This window comes from Corapipo altera, unplaced genomic scaffold (genome assembly GCF_003945725.1).
Source record: "Corapipo altera isolate COAL_440 unplaced genomic scaffold, ASM394572v1 71, whole genome shotgun sequence".
Lineage (NCBI taxonomy): Eukaryota > Metazoa > Chordata > Aves > Passeriformes > Pipridae > Corapipo > Corapipo altera.
The window spans coordinates 3,210,361-3,233,062 of NW_020884916.1; the positions used below are offsets into that span (position 1 = coordinate 3,210,361).

The 22,702-nt window shown below is 45.2% G+C and overlaps 1 long non-coding RNA gene across 1 annotated transcript in view; it reads right to left on the reverse strand.

Annotated features, from left to right (window-relative positions):
- The window catches only part of LOC113953016, a 35,764-nt gene extending 16,052 nt beyond the window's left edge, over window positions 1–19,712 (reverse strand). Inside the window, exons 1-2 of the long non-coding RNA XR_003529720.1 lie at window positions 19,443–19,712; window positions 15,878–15,934 (exon numbers count right to left, since the gene is read on the reverse strand). This is a non-coding gene — a long non-coding RNA (uncharacterized LOC113953016). The remainder of the gene's footprint in view (window positions 1–15,877; window positions 15,935–19,442) is intronic.
- Between the last annotated feature and the right edge of the window lie 2,990 nt (window positions 19,713–22,702).

Genomic DNA, 22,702 nt, shown 5'->3' on the forward strand with positions numbered 1-22,702 from the left:
GTTGGGGGTCAGCACTGAACTCATACACAGAGTTTGAGGGGGAAATGCTTCCCCCTGTTAATCCTGTCTCAGTTCTGGCTCAGCTGCCTCTGGGGTTCTCCTCTCTCCTGGGTGGGACCCTGCAGCTCTTTGATTGCCTTGCATATCTGCAGCTATGACATTCCTGGCTGACCTTCCCACAGCCCAGATGTTTTCCTCTCAGAGCTGCAGGAGCTTGCCAACAAACCAGCCTGGACCTGGGTTACTCTTAAGCCTTTCAGGGCCTTCAGCAACTTTTTGACAGCTCTGAGAGGTTGGGGGAACCAGGAGGAGAGATGGGAGCCATTTCCTCCATCATTTTAGCCTTTATTTTCCTCCCCTCCCCCCCAACCCCCAGAAATGCACCCAGAAAAATAACATCACATAAACTTCTGGCTGTGGAGCCATTTCTTGGATAACAGGGCAGTGGCTCACAAACATGTTACTGCAAAACACGTGGAAAATTGTCCTGTCTCCATTTCCAGCCCTTCTCTCCCCCTCCACACAGAGTGTCTTCTAAATAGAGCACAAATGACTGTCATTAAAGATAAAGTTTGTGGGTTCAAAGCTTCAAAAAAAAAATAAATAAATAAAATCAGACAGAGCAAGTCAGCTCAGCCCAAATCAAAGCAGAGGATCACAGGAGATGGTCAGAGCAGCCCAAGCCACACATCTGCATTAGGACTTGAAACTTGGTGTTTTCTGGGTTCTCTGACCTACTTCAGCCTCTTCTCCCACTCAAAATTTGTCTCCTATATGGGTGTTGCATTTGGGGGTTTATGGGAGCTATTGGGATGCATATCCCTGATAATTCGTATTCCCACAGATTGTGTCTCATCCTTCCTGATTCCCAGGGGATCACCTGGAGCTCACCCAGGATCATGCCCAGACCCTAGAAATGCCACCCATAAAAACCCAGAACACCTTCACTTCCTAAACCCAAAAGTTAAATGCCCTTTGTTAATGTTAAAGCTCAGCCATTTAAGCCCATCATCCAAAACCACACCACTTTTAGGTGTTGGTTTCTTTGAAGGGGTGGAGGAACATAAATTAGCCCTAAACACCTTGGCTTTTCCAAGAAGAGATGTTTCCACGAGCAAATGAAGAAAACAGACTCCCAGGGGCCCCTCATAAAATCTGGCATGTGAGAACATTTCAGACCAGCATTTCCTGGGGCATTTCTGAACTCTGTTGATTCACATGCACAAGATTTTGTCTCCAGCCCTGCAGAAGGACCAGGCAACAAAGGTGGGAGAACAATGCACCAAGAAAACAAATGCAGAGGGGTTTTTTTTTCCCCCCTCAAATTAATTAAAAGAAACCAGGCCTGATTCCCTCTGTTTGACACCAGTAGGATGCCATTGAGTCCTCAGGAGTTAGTCCTGATTTACTGCAGCCCCTCAGAGTCACACACTCCCAGCACAGGAGCCACTCTGAGCTGCCCTCACCCAGGGCTCCAGCACAAGGTTCCCCACATCTGCCACCAACTCAGAGCAAATTTTACTCATCACCCAACCCCTTTTTTACAATCCATTATGTTGACCATTAAGGTAATCACATGAATTTGTAAGTCTGAGATGGGGGAGCCATGTGAGCCTCCGTGCTTGGGTTTCTATGGAAACAATTCCCCTGGCATCCTCGGTCCACATTCCGTATTCCTGCCACTGTCTCATTCACACACTCAAAAATCCCTGTTTTCCAGACACTCATTTCGGGAGGGTGGGGTTTTCTTCTTCTTCCTCTTCCTCCACAGAGCTGGATATCACTGGGAGGATGTGTCTGACAGGTCACTGTGCCCCACTCCTGACCCAGAGGAATCAGGGTGGGCAGCACAGTCCCCACACAGCTTTTGGCAAGACTGAAAATTAGTCCTAATGATGTTTGAGAAGTTTGGCCACTTTCTTCCCCCAGGGAAGGTCACACATGAACTCCAAAGGAAACTGGGATCTGTAGCAACTTCCATGAAGTAGCTGCCACCTTCCCACCTCCTTCCTCTGCTCCTTGGCAGCTTCACCCATCCCATAAAAGCAATCCCTTATGTGAAAGGTGGCAGCTCCTCTCCAAGTGCAGCCAAGACACGCCAGAGTTCAGCCCCGGGATGGAATCACTCCCTCCCCAGCTGGAACAAGGAGCAGGCAAGGGAGCCAGAAATTAACTTCCCCGTTAAAATCTGGCCATGATGCTTCAATTAACACTCCATCCTTACGAAAAGTACCACATCCCAAGCAACAGGGCCTCCATCACTTCCCTTCTGAGACTGTTTCTCAGTACAATGGGCTTCACACTTAATTTTCCTCCGAGTCAGCCCACGTGTTTAATTGCTCAGCCTCACTGTAATTCAATCCCTGTGGACCACTGGGAACAATTCCTTCCTTGTGTCTGCAGAGCTGCCACCACCCTGATCAACTCAGCAAGGACAGAACTAAGGGTTTGGGAAGGCTGAAAACATGAGCTGCTACACCTACTCTGAGCAGCTACGCTGAGTAGCTGGGGTATTTATAGACTGCTCCTCTGTGCAAGTGCCACGTACACCCAGGAGTGGGTTACACCTGCAGCTCCTCAGTGCTTCTCATGGCAACATCCCACGTTTTCTGGGACTATATTAGACTTTACTGGCTTAAAAGCTGCCTGCATTTCTGCAGCAGCACATGAAGAACAAGGTAAAAAAAATGTCCTTTCAGTCCATCCTTTTGCCAATACTCAGCTGAAGCATTAAATGAAATTTTAAGCTTTGCCAGCCCTGCTTTGCCAGCATTTTGCCCCAGAACAGACATCACCGAGGCAGAGGTGCTACAGAAGGAATTATCTGCCAAATATTATCTGCCTTTAACCCCTTTGTATTCCAAATATATCAGGAACTGCCTTGCAGGAGGTTAAAACACCAGTTGCCTCCTTAAACTACCCCTTGCACTCCTGCTGTGCCAGTTTTAAAGGAGCACTGAGGCTGCACTTTCAGACAGTATAATTTGGCCCAGATCCCTTCACTCCATTGTTTTCACTGGGACTGTTCTAAGTTGCACCAGATGAGGATATTGCTCTGAAAAGATTTCTCTTTAAAACAAACACACAAACAAAAACAGGTTTAGACAAGAGCAGGGATTTTGAAGCTGCATTCCTGCCTCCAGAACCTTCCAATGACTTGCAGTAGCCTCTGCTCCACCAAGCCACAAATTTGTAACGCTTTAATCTTTCCATGTAAGTCAGTTCCTCTCCGCCCTTAATTGTTTTTGTTGCTCTTCTCTGAATTCCTTCCAATTTACCACACAGTGCAGGCTCCATTACATCCCAAAGGCCAGAAATATGGTGTACAGAAGCTCATTTTCAAATTCTGTGACCTCGATTCTTGGGAGGATTTCAGAGCCCAGACACCAGGCTATAAATGAAGAATGTGAGCCCGTATAGCTGGGTAATTTAAATGCATTTTCTGTGAATAAATCTACCCAGTACTTTCTTGATCTATACAATCTTCTGCCATAGGGGCCTAACATAAAAATACTTCAAAGGCTCGAACAAATTCCCTCAAGATGTGATCTTCAGCATTTCAAAAGCTGAAAGACATAGGCAAGGTTTAAAGTGATCATGATGTATTTTCAAGGTAACACTCCTCAGCAACTCCTGTTCACCCATTTCTTGAAAGTGAAATTATATCACCTCTCTCTATATAGATCTTTTTAACTTATTGACTCGCTCATGAGCAAGGCAAAGATGAAGTGAATTTGACTTTTGGTTGGGGGTTTGCTGTAGCTCATTATCTTTAAATGAAGCACAGCAATGCTTCCTTCCTTCCAATACAGTTCCAAGTGGAAATCCTCCAGCCACAGGCCCTCACCACTTCCCTGTTGCAGCACTAACAAAGTTTAGATTTGGATTCAAGTTTCAGCCCCTGTGTTGGGCTGAAACATGACCCTGAGCAGCAACGCTTCAGTGAAAGATTATTTTTGCGTTACACCTCCGTCCCATCTCTGATATTAATTATACACTTGGAGCTTTAAAGCCCAGAGACATTTTAAAACTGGTGCTCTTGGCTGAAACCAAGATTCCTCCTGTCTTCCAAGCAAAGTCCCCCAGACTGAGGGATATTTAATGAGAATGCAGATGATCAGTCGCAGCCCTCCTTGCAGAGTTAACTCAATCAACAAACTACTAATGACTCCAGCATGGCCCAGCTTTTTTGGCTAATGAGAACCGTATTGACCAGCTTTTTCCCCGTTCTGCCAGGATCAAACGCCAATATGGAACGAGTTGTGGGACAACTGTAACATTACCCTGCCAGCAAAACGCTGACCAGCCACAGGACAAAGCCTGAGTGTCACCAGGGAGCCCCTTTCCCAGCCCTTCCATAGGATGGGGCTGTCTGGGGAAACCAAACTCCTGAGGAGCACAGAGCTCCCACCTTGGTGAGTGGCACCTCAGAAAAGCCTTTTGTTCCCAGCACTCCTCCTCCTCCTCCTCTCTGCTGCAGGGTAATTTGTAGCAGGTGAGAAGTAAATACCTTCTGCTTCCTCTCTCTCTTTTGTTGCTGCAATTCCACCTCACCTCCATTTTTTCTCTCTTCCCTCCTGCTCCAAACAGGAGTCAACTGACCCTAGGAAAGAATTCAGGGGTATATATAGATCACAGAGTCATAACACAGAGTCTGACCCCTCCTTATCACCAATATGGACCATTTTCTGTATGGAAACCCAACAGGTGACCATGCAGTGAAAGAAGGGCACTATTTCTCTGTTATTATTTATTGCAGAGCCTGAGGACTGAGCTGGGAAATAGTTCATTGAGTGGTATCTTGCCTGTTACACAAAGATTTGCTCCCATGGAAAGAATTCCAGCGACTTCAGTCATCTTTGGACTAACACTTTGTTTCCTTCCCAAATAACCTTCAGTTCCTGGGACAGTCTGATCAGCAAAATGGCCAATTTCTAAACCAGATTTTCCATCCTGTACCCTGGAGAAAATGCTCCAGTCTGACCAATTTCTCTCCATCAAGAGAAGACCCTGGGTTTCATTTTTGTCCACACAAAATCATTTTGCTGGGGGTTGAGTCACTTCCTTTTCCCAACCCTCCACTCCCCTTAATCCAACAGAATGTTTTGTCCTCTGGAAAGTACAACTGCTACAGGAAAAACCAAACCAGGTATTATTTTGCTTTTGAGCAGCTTCATGCTGCATCACCCGAGAGCCACAAACTCTCCCACCCTTGGCTGCAACCAAACCAAAAGGGGAGAGGAGGAGTAATTAGGATTTGGGAATAATAACTGAAAAGCATCAATTCTCCAAAGTTTCTTTTCCCACCAAGCCCATTTGCTGGTTTCCTTGAACAGAAGTCATGGAGAATGCTCACAGCCCATCACCAGGGACTCCTCCTTCTTTAAGAGGAGCTCCCACACAGTTCACTCCACTTCTAAAGGCTTAAATATTAAATATCATTCAGCCAAGTCATAGTAGGGGTCCACACTTGACTTCATTCCTCTCTTAACAATGTCCTCAGGCCAAGGGCCAGGAATTCAGACACTTAATAACTTCCCTGGGCTGAGAACTCTTCACCTGGGGCATGCTCTGCTCTTATCTGCAGCTGGAAATGTTCCTGTTCATGCCATGCTCTGCCCTGGCCACAGCACTCCTTGCTCCACTGATTTCTTCTGCACTATCTTCAGATTCCAACTTCTCAGCCCCACCTGCAGGTCCACACAAACCCTTTTTCTGGTACCTTCCTACTCCCTCTCACTTTGGCTTTAATTCTACAACACCAAACCCCTCTGTCCCCTTCTCCTACCCCAATTTCCCTGCCCTCTGTGCCACCCATGCCAAGGCTGATCCCCAGATCTCTGTGACTCTGCTGTGGTGACCTGGTCTGACAAAGGATCTTTTACTCAGCCTCCCATTTTTAATGCTGTAGGCCCTAATTTCCAACAGTTCTCCATCCTCTTCTCACACACATTCAGCTTTCCAAGAGCAATTCCAGTGACTTGGGAGCAGTGGCTGGAGCTCCACATCCACAGGCAGGTTTCTACTCTTCCCTTACAGCATTTTGAGAGGTCCTGCACAAACATTGATCACATTTATCTCTTCCAACCACCTAAGTTCCCAAAGGAAAATTCAGAATGAGGTCCAAAACTGTGTGATTTCAGCCCATTCTTGTCCATTGCAAGCAGATAAAAGAATCATTATGGTTGGAAAAGACCATCAAGCCCAGCCATCAACCCAAAGAGCAGCCATTCCCTCCCAGCAAGGTTTAGGAGATGTCCAAGTCACTCTAAACTTTATCCTCCTGGGCATCAAGTTCTTGAAATATATGACTGGCAACCCCTGTGTAAAGTAAATGTAAATTAAAGTTACAGCAAAATTAACTTTGCCAACGCTCTTGGTTTTCCTCTGTAAATGGAACAGGGCTTCAGCACAGCCAGTTTTTGTGCTACTTCCTCAGATTGCTTTTAGGTTCATTAAGTTCCAGCTTCAGGAAGAAAATGGTAGCGTTTGATTTATGGGTACAGGGGAAGGAGGATGAAGTCAGCAATAAATCCAGTTACAGCAGTGTTGTTCCAGCTTTCTGCAAGCCAGTCCCAAGGAACACCCAAATTCCAGTCCAAGATCAGCAGCCAGGGCTGATGTTCTGCACAAACCCTCCCCTCCCTCTGTGCCTCAGTTTCCCTGATCACAATATGATGCCAACTGTGAAGCTGAATCCTGGGATATCTGCTAGAAAACAGAAAACTTCTTCCTTAAAATGGGTTATTTGTGACTTCTGAGGCAAATATGAGAAAATGAATGAATTTTCTGCCTGGGTTTTTTCTCTTTTTATTGCCTTTGAAGAGCTGGGAGGAATGACTGGAAGGTTCTCTGGACAAATCAATGAAAGTAACACCCAACAAATGACCTTTCCTCAGCGTCTCATAAGTACCTGTCAACTTCAGGAGTGCCACCACGACTGAATGGAGAGATTTAAAGCCAGAGTATTCATTAGAGAGCAAACTATTATTCTAGAGGTTTAAATGAATTGGCCAGTGGCCAGCCTTCCTTACTGCTTAGGTACCACTAGGAAAATGGAAAGTGGCTGCTACTTGGCTTGCACAAAAGCACAGAAGAAGGGGAGGGGGGGAAATCCTTTAAGAGGAACAAGAACCAGGCTGTTCAACTGACACCCTCAGAGGATGGCACAGAGGGTAAACAGAGACACAAGACTATCAGGGAACCATGAAAACAAGCTGAATGCTGTAAATACCAGAGGTGGCCTCTATTTTATGGCATCACTGACCATCCACCAGCTAAGCAGAGTATAATGAATGAAACCAAAAAATAAAGAGGCTGAGAGAATGACTCAATAACCCTAGTAGATACTACTCACTTGCCATCTGCAGTTCTGAATTAAAAGCTAAATAATCTTCTCTGGTACATCTCACATTTGCTAACGCTTCAAACTAGGACTTACAAATCTCACCTGAATTTTGCTTGCCATGCTGAGGAACCCAAGTTAGTTCTGGGCTGCTCTACTCTGCAAATACCCCAGACTCTCACAATTTACCTCCTTCAGTCTCTCCACGAAGACAACAATTAAAACTGTGCAAAGTCAGTTTTCTATTTGATCAAAGCTGGCTTTAAATGCTTGCTAACAGCCCTTGGTAAAGTATTTTAAACACAAACTCAGTCTCTGTATGTTCTGTTTCACTGGTGTTGGTGATGATGGTCAACTTGTTCAGGTCATAGAATGGTTTGGGTGGGACAGAACCTTAAAGCTCATCTTTTTCCAGCCCCTGCCATGGGCAGGGACACCTTCCACTAGTCCAGGTTGCTCCAGCCTGGCCTTGGACACTTCCAGGGATGGGGCAACCACAGCTTCTCTGGGCAACCTGTGCCAGGGCCTCCCCACCCTCACAGGGAAGAATTTCTTCACAATATCCAACCTAAACCTATTTTCTTTCAGTCTGAATCCATTCCCCCTTGTCCTGTTGCTCCATGCTCTTGTAAATGGTCTCTCCTGTTAAGTGCGACCCAGAGAAACACTGTGCAAAATCCTCAGGCACTTTTGGACAGCTCTGACTGAATTTCCACACCTTCCAAAAAGTTTTCTTTGGCAAAATAACCTCCTTTTGCAGATGGCAAAGTCTGAAAGATGAAGGAGATGCTGTTACCTCACCACTACATCCCTGTACAGATTTCAACCAGATCCTCACCACCACCACAAGTCCGCTAAAATACGCCCAAGATGTTGTTGCTCCTACACAAGCAAGTGGTTCAAAACATGAATACAGAGAGTTGCCTACCTTGGCACACCCCATCTGCTTGCCAGGGGCACCCCAAGCGCTGTAGGACAGCTGGGTGTTCCTCCCCTGCCCTACACTGCAGGATTTTGCAGATCATAGAGCAAACCATGTTCTGCTCCTCAAGCCCTGCCCTCCACACCTCAAGTGGCTGCTTTGCTTCTCTCACTGTCATCCTACCCCACCACAGGTGTTCTACCAGCTCAGCTGCCTGGGGGACAGGCCCCGAGAGATTCCATCTCCCCCTTTTTTGTTTCCTGTTGCTGCCACGTTCTAACCCCTCTAATTTTTACTCCTCGGGCCGTTTGAAAAGCTCCCTGTTCTCGGGGCACCTCGGGGGAAGCTCGTGGTCGCTCTGTGGCTTTCCAAAAAGGAAGGCTGCATTTCGGATGGCACGCAGCAAAACAGCCTGACCATGTGTAAAAATAAGATTATACAGCACGGCCCACGGTTCCAAGTAGCCCAGCTTTGCCACAGATAAGGCAGATGGAGGAGGCTTAAGGATGCAAATTGAGCACTTTTTCTTCAAAAACTACCCAGCTGCTGAAGGTGCAAAAGGCAGAGTTTTAGGATAAGCTTTGTGGTGCAATTTGTTTCCATCGCACCCTGCTTATGATGATTTAGCTGAGTGGATCCAGAATCTGTTACAGTAAAACAGGTCAGAGTGGATAGGGGAAAAGATATTTCCATTCTTCAAAGGCAGAAAAACAATTTTTCATCTTTTCTGACTGGATACAGTTAAAGAAGATTACAGCTGGTATGATTGCTTTTGGCAGCCTAGTGTTTGACCTATAATTCTGTAAAAATATAACCAACCCTTCAGATATTGACTGTCAGGAATTTTCCCCCCATGTGCTTTTTGTTCGTCTCAGCCTATTTTATATGGAAAACTTACCATATTATAGATGTGCATATAAAGATTCCTTGGCCTATTTCACGAACAGACAGAACAGATTAAACTCAACAGAACACAACCAACAGCTCCAAACTGCGTCTGGTCACAGAATCACAGGAGGGTTTGGGTTGGGAGGGACATTAAAGATCTTTTAGTTCTGATTGCCATGGGCAGGGACACTTTTCCCTGGAGCAGGTCGCTCCAAGCCTTGTCCAACATGGTCTGAAACACTTGGGCAGAGGTGTCTCTTTGCCCTGGCAGCTGAGGGAGCTGAAACATTTGGGCAGAGGTGTCTCTTTGCCCTGGCAGCTGAGGGAGCTGAAACATTTGGGCAGAGGTGTCTCCTTGCCCTGGCAGCTGAGGGAGCAGTGGTGCAGCCAGCTCAGCCCGGGGCAGAGGTGCTGACAAAGCCCAGGGGAAACAACTGTCCTGCACAGACACCTCTTGCTCCAACCCCAACAGAGGAGGAGGGGAGAAAAGCAGACTCTGAAAGTTGTTTGCCAGCACTGCTGCTTTGTGTGGCTGCAGCAGCCTTTGGAGGAGCACCACTGCAGGCACAGAGAGGTGAATTAACTCTCTGGTGTCTGTGGGAGAAGGGAGAACACGTACAGTCCAACGTCAGCCTTGTGTTAGCTCAAGCTCAGCGTTGAAGTCCAGCATTAGGAGCTCCAGGTGCAGCCTGTGCTTTAGGGAGTCCCTAAAGGGAGGCCACAGGAGCTGCCTGGTGATTTTTGGAGGTGGGTTGTTGATGACAAAGATCCTGGCCCCAGATGGAGAAGGGAGGTTAATGCAGCCAAGCCCAGAACAGGCCCCGTGCAACTCCTTCCTCGCTGCTTCAAGTTTAACTTTCTGTGTTTACTTTTTAATTTAATGTATTCTTTTGATCTCTCTTCCTCTCCTTTCTCTTGTCTCCCTGAGTTTGCTGACACAGGAGAAGCATGACAAGCTCAGACAGGCTAACCTACTTTTTTCTTTTTCTCTTGTACATGTTAACGCTCCCACTCTTCTACCCAGCATATGAAAGCTCATTGCAAGTATCATTATAATGATACTACCAGTCCCCTGTGAAGTAATTCCCCCAACTGACAGGTGAAGAAACTGAGACACACAGAGCTCTTAAATTACTTGCCCCTCCAGCTTACAGAGGAATCCAGCAACACAAGTGGAAATGAAACCCAACAGGCTCCTGTTTTCTTTGGTCCCAACCTATATAAAATTATTATGCCTCCACCCAACACACATCTGTCAAATACTTCCACTTCTAAACAGACTAATAGCAAAATTTTAGGTGTCAGTCACATAGGTTTACACATTTCTATGGTTTAAGGAACCAAGGAACTCTCATCACCACGTCCTGGGTGCCTTCAGTCTGTGCTGTCACCTGTGAATTGGGTTCAAGGGGCCTCAAAGGTCAGGGTGAGTGTTCATGGCTCCATCTCAGCTGCTTTCTGCAGCCCCAGACCTGCACTCAGAGTGGAACTGAGCTTGTTTTCACATTCAGCCACATAGTCTGACCCAGATTTTTACATTTAGGCTGAGCTTCCAAACACACTGACCTGAATTCCCTGCGTGTGCTCATCTTTGGGAGATTCAGCCGGACTTGGACAGGTTGTGTCCATCCCTGGAAGTGTCCAAGGCCAGGTTGGACAGGGCTTGGAGCAACCTGGGCTAGTGGAAGGTGCCCCTGCCCATGGCAGAGGGTGGAATGGGATGATCTTTGATGTCCCTTCCAACCCAAATCATTCCATGATTCTGTAAGTCCAAAAATCACACACAACCAAATTTCATCCCATGGATGTCCCTCAGCCAAGTTGTTTTCCCTCTTTGTATGGAATAATTCAGTGCTAAGCCCTGAGCTGGACTTTATAGAGATCAGATTTCCAGTTATGACACCGACTAAAATTCAATATCCATCACTCCCCCCAGGATACAGAATCATCTTCAGCATTAAGAAACCCCAACTTTCAAAAGTGCACCTTGAAAATTAGTCTAAAATTACTTGAATTTACACATTGACACCTTTGGGGTTAACAGTCTCCAAGATGTTCTGTGCAACAAATCATGCCTTTTTTATTTTATGAAAGCTGAAATTAGCACATTGTCTTGGAGCTCAGCCTTAAAGGCAAAAAATCCAAATACTACAAGGAGCAAATAATAAAATGAAAAGTGGACAAAGCACAGAATGTCTACACCAGAGCACTCAGAATAATCAAACAATGTTAATTTTTGAGGTAAGTTAGTCAAGCACTATTTAAATCCCTGTTTAGATGGTTCACTTCACAATCAGAGTGGCTTGAATTAGATTTCACTAAATTTAGTTTGGAAGCGAGTCAAATTGAAACAAAATCACTTTCCACCATGAACAAGAGTGACCACAAAGGGGCTCAGTGCAGTTTAATGCATTTTATCCATTCATCACCAGTTTAATATGAATTAACTTCTGCCCATCCCAGTGTAGACAAGCCCACAGTTCTTTACATCTCCATGTGCAATAATGCTCCCTTTCAGTTCAGTTCTAATGTCTAATTATCTTGAACACAGCGACATCCACACCACTCTAGAAAGAAATCAATCCTCCCTTTGCTCTGAGCTATAAATGCCTGTATTCCATAATCAGCCTAACAGGACAGACATATGGGATTGGACATCTGGGGAGCACACGAGAGGCCATCTCACATATTAAATTATTTTGCAACCATCCCTTCTCAGACCCAGCTTTGGGTGGTTCTCCCTTTCCACGCTAGAAAACTCGAGAGGTGTTTTTGGTTTGTGAGATATTAAATAATAACCTCTCAGCTGCATGACTGGAATGCTTTTCACTGCTAAAAAATCTCCCTCTACACCTTATGCATCTTATCTCCAGCATTTCTTTGCTGTGCTGGAACCCTCTGCTCCTGCCATCAGCCCTGGGACTCGTTTCTCCCATCACTGACACGTGGCTGCCTCTGGGGTTAAAAGTGAGCACACAGATACCTCTGTGGGACAGACAGCAAAGGAGGAAAAATCCTTTTTTTCTAGGACTTTTTCTAAGACTTCTAGGACAGCAACAGGACATGGAGCAAATGTGAACTGGATTCAGACATGCTGAGGGGTCTAAAACAAACCTAAGCCCAGCAGCTCCTCAGGAAGGCACTTGAGGGCAATTTTAATTGTTGTATTTTTCCTTCTGAATTTCCAAACCCATCCAGTGGGTGCCGTCCCACATGGCAGGGAAAAAAAGGCAAATTAAATGAAAGGTTATAACAATGTGAAAGTGAAACTGAGACTCAGAAGGAGCCAAAGTGCCCAGAGCAGGAACCTTCCTGCTGTCCCACGACACCCTCTGCACTGAGAGCTGAAGAGCTCTGCCAAAACCTGAGTTTCTTGCACAAAATACACAGGGATACACAAAAAAAAATACAGGGATACACAAGAGTCACCAAGCTACTCACATCAATTTATGCCTAAAGCACAAAAATATTTTGGTAGTGGCGACAGGAGAGTGGAGGAAACAAACACCAAGAGCTTCAGGTTTCCCTCCGAGTTATAAACCACTCAGTATTTTCCCATTTCAACTAAACATGGGACCCCCATGGAAAAACTGGGGAAAAGACATTTTGGGCAACTCTTCTCCAGTGATATGCTCCCAGAAAAACCCCATGAGGTGGGTTCTAGCCAGGACTGGTGTTATCAGAGAGAGACAAATTGGATCCCAGGTGAGGTGCTGGATCTCGAGGGGAGCTGGTACCGGGTATCAGTCAAATGTTGGAATTTCTCCCCCTCTCCTTCAGGTTTTCCTTGGAGGTCCAAGAAATAATTTACAGAAGCACAGGGTCTTCTCTGTGCTGGGACTGCCTTTCCCTCCCTCCCTCCCTCTGTTTTAGGAGAGTGGCAATGCTCTGAAAAGACCGGATCTTGTTTGACTTTATTGCTGTTGGGGGCAAAGTGAAAAGAGTGAGACCCATAAACACAAAGATGCCAAGATACAAGGAGACTACATGCTTGAATGCCCAGCCCTGGCTGCTTTGTTCCCTGAGAATAACCAGTATCTTGGTGGAGGTCACATACAAATATATATTTATATATCTTTGCCCCAGTGAAGAAAGTGAAGGTGGGAAAAGACACCAACAAACCATTTAATTGTCTATGGTACAACATCTCTTTGCCCCTTGAAGAAATCATAAACCTTATTTTTAGTCTCATTTCTACTCTGAATTGATACCTTCTGTTTTACTTTTCCCTTCTACAAAAATGTCTCTGAGTGATTCCCTGCACAAAATCTTTGGGGGAAGGAAAACCAAACATTTATGGCTGCACAACACAAACCCACTGAGAACCCAAATCCCATGGCAAGTAACAAGATTTAACTGTAAACTCTGAATTCAGGGCAGACTGGTTGAAGTTTCACTGAACTCAGTCATCCCAGGCTAATTTAGTGCTTTCTGTGGCAGCAGCTGCCAGCAAATCACCTGGAAATGTCTCACACTTCATGCCCAGAGCTCTGGGCATCCCTCTGAAGCCTGACCTTCCCAGCCTCTCTGCCCTGACCCACAGCAGTGACCCCAGCCCAGGGACTCCTGGGTCAACAGTCCTGAAGAACGAGCCCTAAATTTCCAAGGAAAGCAGTGACTTTGCTTTTTGTGAACTCCTTAAAGCTGCCTCTGCTCTGCTGCAGAACTCAACGAGCCCCAACCCCAGCGTCACCATCATCCCATTGGTGATCCAGGGGCCACTGCTTTGTGCCTCCAATTTGGTCAAAAACCCAGGCTAGGTGGGAGGAAGGAATCCATAAAACACCAGGCATCCCAAGGACACCATACCAGTCCAACAAAGTTTGCCAACAGAGTTTTCCACAGCCCAGGCCACCCCGTTTCTCCAGGGGAATGTAGAAGCAACATGTTTTTCCCCAGGGAAATCCCGGGGCAGGAGGGAAAGGTCATGAGAGCAAACCCCACTGAGTTCAGCAGAATAATGAGAGGGGCCAGGTGCTTTGTGGAGTTCAAACTTCTGTGCTTAAACATCACCTAAGTTTACATTTAAGTCTGTAAAAGCCGAGCAGGAAAGAATATGTGACTCAACAAAAGATAAAATGAAACAAAAGAAAAATAATCCATCGCACTCCCCACGGCCACAGCCCAAAATGAGTTCTCAGCACAAATCTGAAGCCTTTGTCCATCCACATCCCACAACACAAACTTTCAGTGCTCAGATCCGAGACACTTCTGGGCCATCAAGGTGAGACTTTGCAGCTGGGCTCACAAACTGGGACGTCATTGGAAACGGTTTGGAAGCCCAGCAAATTTTAATATACATGGCAGGATGTGTGACCAAAGGGATTACCCAGAATGGCTCACCTGATTAGTTATACAAATGCCTGCCCCCTTTTTTTTTTTCTTTTTTCCTTCCCCCCTTTTAATCCAAGACCGTGCAGAATGCCAAAGGGGAGAAGGGAGCAGGGGATGTACTGGAATGTCTGAAGGCTACAGACTTGGGATTTATATTCCACGTTGAATTCATTGTTCTCTCTCCTACCCCCTCTGCCCTCTAAAATATGCTGCAGCCATGACAGAAATAAATTAGCCTGAGGTACAGGTCACACCTTCAAGGGCAGGAAGAATTCTGGGTAAAATCAATAGAGAAGATGGGAGTCTCTAACAGCTGAAGCAGAAAGAATGACGCATTGATGGCTTTGCATATCCCCAGACAAAGGCACTTTGGAGAAACCCCAGTCCCTGCTGCCTTGGGAACACAAAGCTCATTTTTTCAACCACCTGAACCCCAAGAGGCGACTCAGAAAAGCCCCATTTCTATGGGGAATTTGCATATCGAGGCAGAAAATTCTGTCCCTTTGCATCCCTGCCCGGGAAGGAGATCCAGAGGCTGAACTCTGGCCCAGGCTGCAACTCTAAAAACTTTTTCCAGCAAGCAGAACCTGCACCAAACTTCAGCTTGAATTTTGCAGCCTCTCAAGTGGCTGCCTCAAATAAAATAAAAAAAAAATCCCCTGAACTTCAATGAACTCAGAAACAAGTCCAGGAGGCACCAACAGCCATTCGTGTGTGTGTTGCTTTCATTACTCTCACTTGTGATTTTAAATGCAGTGAATAATATATTCAAAAAATCACTTACATCCATTGAGAACCTTAAACTCGGGTTTTAGCATTTATGAATCCCAGTTCCTCTGAAAGGAGGAGATATAAGATTTATAAGGATATGGATATATGAAGATTCATGCAGGAGTCGAGTGGTTTTTACTAAATGTCCCTCTGGTAAGTTAAGTATTAACTCTCAAAGTGAGGCACATAACCTGTGCAGACACTTCACAGATCCCACAGGGTTCCTACCTGCGTTTCCAGGTTCCTGAAAGCTTTAAAGCCTGATTTAAGCTCCCTCAATACTTCTAAAAATAGGAGTTAGACTTCTCAGTCCCGCAGGAGTTTTTGAAATTGCTACCCAGGAGGTTTCTCAACAGACAGAGCTAAAAGCTTTTCTCCTCTTCTGTCCCTCCCAGACTTCTCCAGAGACAACTCTGGCCCAAAAGCAGCAGGATCTAAATCCAAATGAACCCTGATTTTCTGCAAAGCCAGCAAGAAAATGTCAAATAAGTACCTTTCCTCTGACCTCCTTGTTTGTTTGTTTGTTTTAAAACCCACACAACATTCATATCTGTATTGTGCTTTGATCATTAGACTCACACTTCCACCTATGGCAAAATAACTGTATTTGTACTTACATTTGTGGAGTCTGTGAGCAATATGGTAAATAGAATTGCTTTCATTTCCTCTGCTACCTGTAAAATAAATTAATTCACCATTAATACCAGTGCTGCACTAGAGGGTTGTCTTTTGCTTACAATCACTGTCCCACGTCTCAAATGATGCAGCAACACCTGCAGCAACTCTCTGCCTTTAGGGAAAAATTAGGGTAAAGTCAGCACCTCGAGGGAAAGTGTTTTACCATGAACTTGTAAAGATGATTTCAGGCAGACCACAGGCTTCCAGCTCCTGCATGGCTCATTCCCTGCAACTAATTCCACATACTAGTCTTGGGGACAGGGAAAACGGGCAGAGAGACACATCCAAGATGTTTCCCAGGAGTGTTTTGAGGCACCTGATCCTGGTCAAACATTAGACAGAACAGCCTGCAGTGACTTGCCCTGCTGTTCCTTGGCTCTTCCCAAGGACAAAAGCCCAGGGTGATAATGCACAGTGCTGCCTGTGATGCCCTAAAATACAGCCTGAGGTCCCATTATCAGTTTTTGCCTTGCACTTCTGTGTGCCAGACATGAAAAAATCCAGTTGGGCATTCTGACATCAGTGCATTCAATGTCATCCAGCTCAGCTCTCTCCAAAATAAATCATCCCCTGCTTGTTTTACACTTCCCTGCCCACTTTTGGAGGACATTCCAACAATCACAAGGGGACTTTATCTGCACAGATCACATTTAGCATCTGTAGGTCAAGAATGACCCATCAGAGATAAACCCATGTGGGGGCTGGACCAGCTGGCTTCCTTTTCCCAGGGAATTAGCTGGGGTGTTTCAGATGGGTCTTGGCATCCTGATATTCCAAAGGCTCTGAGCAATCACCATCTCCAAAAAAGAAAGGATGTGTAAAAGCACTGAAACAAGGAAGCTGCCTGGATGAACTCTTCCAAAAACCCCTTGGGCTCCTGCTCTGCACATCCCAGGGCAGGAACAGCCTCACAGCAAAGGTGGTTCCAGGTGATGGGATCCACCCCATTCCTCACCTCCTGCTTCCTCCATCCCAATTTCACCCCTGCCTATGGATTAGGGCCGGTTTGAGAACCCAGATGTCCATTTCAAAGAGCAAAATCACACGTGGAGCTCAGGAGACACACATTTTAAGTTTTTCCCCCATTTAAACTGGTCAAAAAAACAGGATTCAGCACACAAATGAAAGAGAGAAAACAAGGCTCCACACATTTGCCATGGCTTGCTCCACTCTGGAGGTAAATGAAACCTTAGAAAGACCTGGGCCTTTCCAGGAACTATGGAATTCCCCTCTCTTGTTTTAAAAAATACAGAAGGATTTAAATCCAACCACGGAACAGGAATAGACTTGCCTTGGGAATACCTGGGAAGGTGAAGGAAGATATCTATATAGAGATAAATATATAGATATGAGGATTATATAAAAACATAAAAGGGTGAAAATAAAGATGAACATGAGGCTAAATAGTTTATGGGCCAAAATCTGGGGGATATTTATTTAGTGGACATGACAATTGTACATCACAGGTAGGGTGGGTACAGTCTGGGCTCCATGGACTAAGAGCTGTTTTCCACTTCTAACCTCTGCAAGCCTGTAAATTGTGAAATCTCAACCCTTAGGAGGGGAAATGGAACAATCCCAAAACATTTCCTGCCCCTGATTATTATTTTGCACGTGAGGTGGGTTTGTACAGAGCTGGATTCCTCCAACATGGATACCTGAAAATGAACAATGGGAGAGGCCACGTTGTTTGTGCCTGGGTAAGGACAATACTTTGCTTTTCCACTGCCATTGGATCAAGGAGAAATCCCCTGAGGGGACCTGGGGAACCTCCAAAAGTTAATGTTCAAAACTCAAATGAGGATGTGCAGTTTTCCAGCCTGGATTTATCACTTCTCTGTAAGCACAAGGCATTTTTTTTCTTCCCTAAATACGCAAAGTACCTCACAAAGGAGCCTCCCTGTTTCCCAGCCGAGGAAATGGAGGTGTGGGAGGCACAGAGGGGACAGACCCCTGTGGCCACACCGTGTCCCTCTCCAGCACCACAACCCCCACCAGGTCCCTAAATCAAAGAGGAGGAAAGACACAAAGGTATTTCCCAGCCTGCCCCCACCAAAAGCTTCCTTGGATCTTGGGGGATGAATGTAGGGAAAGATCAGAGAGCTCCAGCTTTGGGTATTTGCGGATTCCTTCTGCTTGGCCTGGCTGCTCCCTGTCCCTCCACGGACACAGGGCAGGTAATCCCAGTGGGATCCCACAAAACCCACTCCCTTCTCTGTGCTCCTTGGCACAGAAGAGGAGTTGAGGGGGTTTTCTGCACAGTTTCCAGCTGAGAGGGCTGAGCAGCAGCACCACTGGTGGAGTTTGCAAAGATATTCTGCACTTCTAACCCTCTGAGTATGAATCAGGACTAACCTGCTACCCCCTTTTTTCCTCCTGAGATCCTTTGTCAACTTCCAGCTCACAAGAACCAAATAATAAATATAAATATAAAGCTGTTACACAACAGGATTTTAAATTGGCACATATCAAAGTTATTTCTTCAATTATCTCCGGTTTCTAAAGTTCATAGAATTCAAATATCAGAGGCTGTACCTACTCCTTGCATACACAAACTTCAGTCCTAACTTCTGACAAACAATATGACCATTCCAAAGTATAGCAGAGGACAAAATTTAACACCAGAAGCTGCCAAATGTTTCTGACCTACTTCAAACAATCATTAACTACAGGCAGTTTCTAATTATTTGAGTCCATTTCACTTCTTATTCAGTGGGCATTTTGTTTCTTGACCATTTGGCCTGTGTTCAGAAAAATCTCCATTAGGCAGCACAAAGTCTCAAAAAAAAAAATAAAAAGGAATTATTTTCCTTCCCCACTTCAAGGTTGGGAATATTTTGAATCCTCGAGAGACAGGAGTTCTAAATATGCTTTTAAACCCCCAAAGCAGAGATCACTTAAAAATTTAAAAGCTGAAAAATTTAGCCATCAAGTAAAATTTAGTTATCAAGCAAAATTGCTTTCTCTCACCTCTCTGCTCAGAGTTTTGCAATTCATTTTCCAGAAAGGACTGGAAAAGTATTAAAAGGCAAAAAAAACCCCATCGATGGTGGGGCTGGAAACGATCACATGAACAAGCCACAAGATTTGCTTGATAACATACAGTTTATTATTCAAGAACGAGTCTCATTTTCAGCTCTAAGGGAGAGGGCGGGGAGAGAAGGGGGAACAGGCTTTTAAAACACACGCTGGAAGCACAGGCTTGCATTTATAGGAACCACTAAAAAAAGGAGAAAGAAAAGCAAAAGAAGAGGGAAAAAGTAAAGAAAATAAACCTCCACGCTCCCAGCAACTCAGGTTTTTAAGCTGAGCAATCTCAGGTTGGTTTCACTTAAACCAAGTTTTACCTTAGCACAGAGAAGGAACAACCAGAAAGCTGCTAAACTTTTGGGGGAAAAGTTCAGCCCTGGCTGAGGATGGGAAGGGAGAGAGGAGAGCAGGGACAAAAGCTGTGGTTAAAAAGCCAAGAGCTGCTCGCAAAGTCCCTCTGAGCCTCTTACTGACCTAAGGAGTCTTCATTTCACAGGTACCAAAGTTTGTCTCCTTCTCCAGGGCAAGATTCCCACTTGCAGGCAGGCACGTTACTGGGAGCGCACCCGGCATCAAAAGAATATTGTTTCCAGTCTTCTGAGGAGGGAAGGAAAAAAATGCAGCCCAGGCAGGTACTGTTTCTTCCCCAAGAAAAGTAAATCCGGCATTCTGGAATGAGTTCAAACCTGGGGCTTGTCAGGCAAAGGAGAAAAAGCTTTTTCCCTGAGCATGCTTAGTCCTGCACTGCCTGCACACTTAATGAACATTACTTCCTTCCCAGTGGTTACTCCTAGTAGAAATCCACACCCCCTACTCTTTCAGAAGTCAGGAATGCAGCTGAAACCAAAGTCCAGAAAACATGCCCGACACCCAGACAAGGCCCCACAGATCAATAAACTCAGGTTGTGACCCGCAGGTCAGTTTGTCAAACAGGACATCAGGGTGAGTTTTTTCTACACTTGGTGTAGTTTGCTTTATGCCTCAGCTAATGCTGCTCGCTCCCCAGAGAAAATAAAACTGTGCTGGCTTTTAAAGAATGATTAAATGCTTCAATAACAGATGGGAATTCTCTTTTCAAATCTTGTCTTTCCAAACCTGCCTTAAAGTGAGGAAAGAAGTTTTATTCCAGACTAAATTCGGTTGTTAAGGTCCCTGAACAAAAGCTGTTTGAATGTGTCGTGGGTAACGAGTATCTGGTGACCACAAAAAAAAAAGAAAAAGGGGGGAAAAAAAAAAAGGAGGGAAAAAAAAGGTCCTTTTATTTAGTTAAGGTCTAATCCTGTTCCGTTTGCAATCACATGGAGTTTTGTCATTACCTCCAATGGGAATAGCACAGGGTTTTAGATTACAAATGCTTTCAGGCAAGAGCTGTGTCTACTCCAGTGACCTGCACAGGCCAGACTGGTTTTGGCACTTCAATTTGCAATTTACACCATTGCTGTGCCCGAGCCTTCAGACCCCCCCCCCTCCTCCCCAAACTCACGGGGGCCGCCGAGGGAAAGCAGTTCTGCAAAATTGCATGTGTTATTTTTAAAGCTTTTCATTACATTTCAAGCTTTCCAAGTTTTTCCAGGGGGTTATGCTGAGCTCTCACGTCTCAATCCTCCTCCACAATAGGACCAGAAATGGGGCCTTTTTGTAGGGGAAGTCTCTGCCCCGTCACAGCCTTCAGAGAAACACCAAGTGTGGGAATCAGAGGGAAATAAGGAAAGCCATAATACTGTCTAATCACAATCCCAACTGGATGGGACATTACCCCCTAAGATAATGAATATAGCTCTAAATTTTAAAATAGGTTAAAACTCAGTCACGACCTCAGTGTCTGAATAACCCCAGACTTCACAGGGCTGTGGGTCCTGATTTGAACACGACAAAACCATGGAAGACATCAAATCCCTGAATTCCAAATGGTCCAGACCTTTAGAATATAGACCCAATTTAGACTGCAAGTTTTGACAGTGCACAGTGGGAATATGTTCACACTAATGTGTTTCAGAACCACTGCGGGTCCTTTGCTCCAAAGTGCAACCCAGTGATGTAATTTCTTTAAAAAATAGTTTCCTTGGTCACACATCCCCAGTCATCCTGATTTCATTCAAAATCGTGAAAGGAAAATCCCAAAACTACATGGGAAAACCAAGCCCTGCTGTATTTCTAGCATAGAGAGTTTGAAGAGGTTTTGGAAACGCCCAGAGAAAGTTTTGTGTGGATTTGGAGAAGCAGCCACAGCCAGCTAATTAAACCCAAATGCACCCACCAAAAGACTTTTCCACTTCATATCCCAAAGCTTTCCTATGGTCAGGAAAGTCCCTAACAGTGGGACTTTCCTAAGAGGTAGTTAAATTGGAATATTATCTCCTCTGGACCGTCTCTCAGACACTTCTCTTGGCTGTGCCAAAAACTGAAACTATCAGGTGTTTATTGAACCCGAGCCACAGAAAGCAGGTGGACAGTGCATGTCATGCACAACTAAGAGGAATTATCCTAAAGCTCTGAACTGATGGATCCAAGGCTTACATACACATTCCCTTAGCAAAGACTTGTGGGGATTTTAGACATCCCTGTGCCCCTTGTTTATTCATAAAATCACAGAAAGGTTTGGGTTGGAAGGGACCTTAAAGATCATGTCTTCACCTGCCATGGGCACCTTCCACCAGCCCAGGTTGCTCCAACCTGGCCTTGGACACTTCCAGGGATGGGGCAGCCACAGCTTCTCTGGGCAACCTGTGCCAGGGCCTCAGCACCCTCTGAGTACAGAATTTAATGCTCACATCACCACTCCCCCCCATTCCTGCAGCCCAGGAGGATGAACAGGGCACTGCATCCTTTGGGCTGGAATTGCCACCAGGAGCAGGAGCCAAACCGATGGAAACGAAGCTCCTTGGGAGCCTCGTGGCTGTGACTCCGGGGTGGCAGAGACACAGCAAGACACGACCCAAACCAAGCATGCCAGCCCTCCTGGCACAGCCAGCGCTGCTGCAGGGACTCAGCCTGTGCCACACACCACCTCCTCCCAAATCCAGGCTGTTGGATGCCCGGGATCCCTTTTCCTTGTGAGTTCCCCAGCACGGGAGCTGCAGGCACATTGCAAACACTCCGGCTGCGAGTCCCAACTGCTGATTCCCTTCATGCCCAGTTACCCAGGAGCTCCTGGCACGGGGATTTACTGAGCACAGCGTTGGCCCAGCGCTCAGACGGGCCCCGGGTCCAAGTGGAAAACTCGCTGCTACCTCCACTTTGCTCCTGGAGAAGGGAAAACCAGGCAGGGCATTCGAGGCCACAAAGCTCTTCTGTCCTGGCACTCATATGAAAACTCTATGGACCAATGTGTGCCAAACATACAGGGCCTGCACCTCAAAATGAGCTCATATCTATATCTATATATATATATAGATATGTATGTATATATATATGTATATGTATATATGTGTATATGTATATATGTGTATATGTATATATGTGTATATGTATATATGTGTATATGTATATATGTGTATATGTGTATAAGTATATATATGTATGTATATTTTATATATTAAAATATTTTATATATTTCTATATTTCTATATATTTTTATATATTTTAAAATATTTTATAAATTTCTATATTTCTATATACAAAAATATATAGAAATACAGAAATATATTTTATTTAATGTATATCTTTCTATATTTCTATATATTTTTATATATTTATATATTTTATATACATTATATATTTCTATATATTTTATA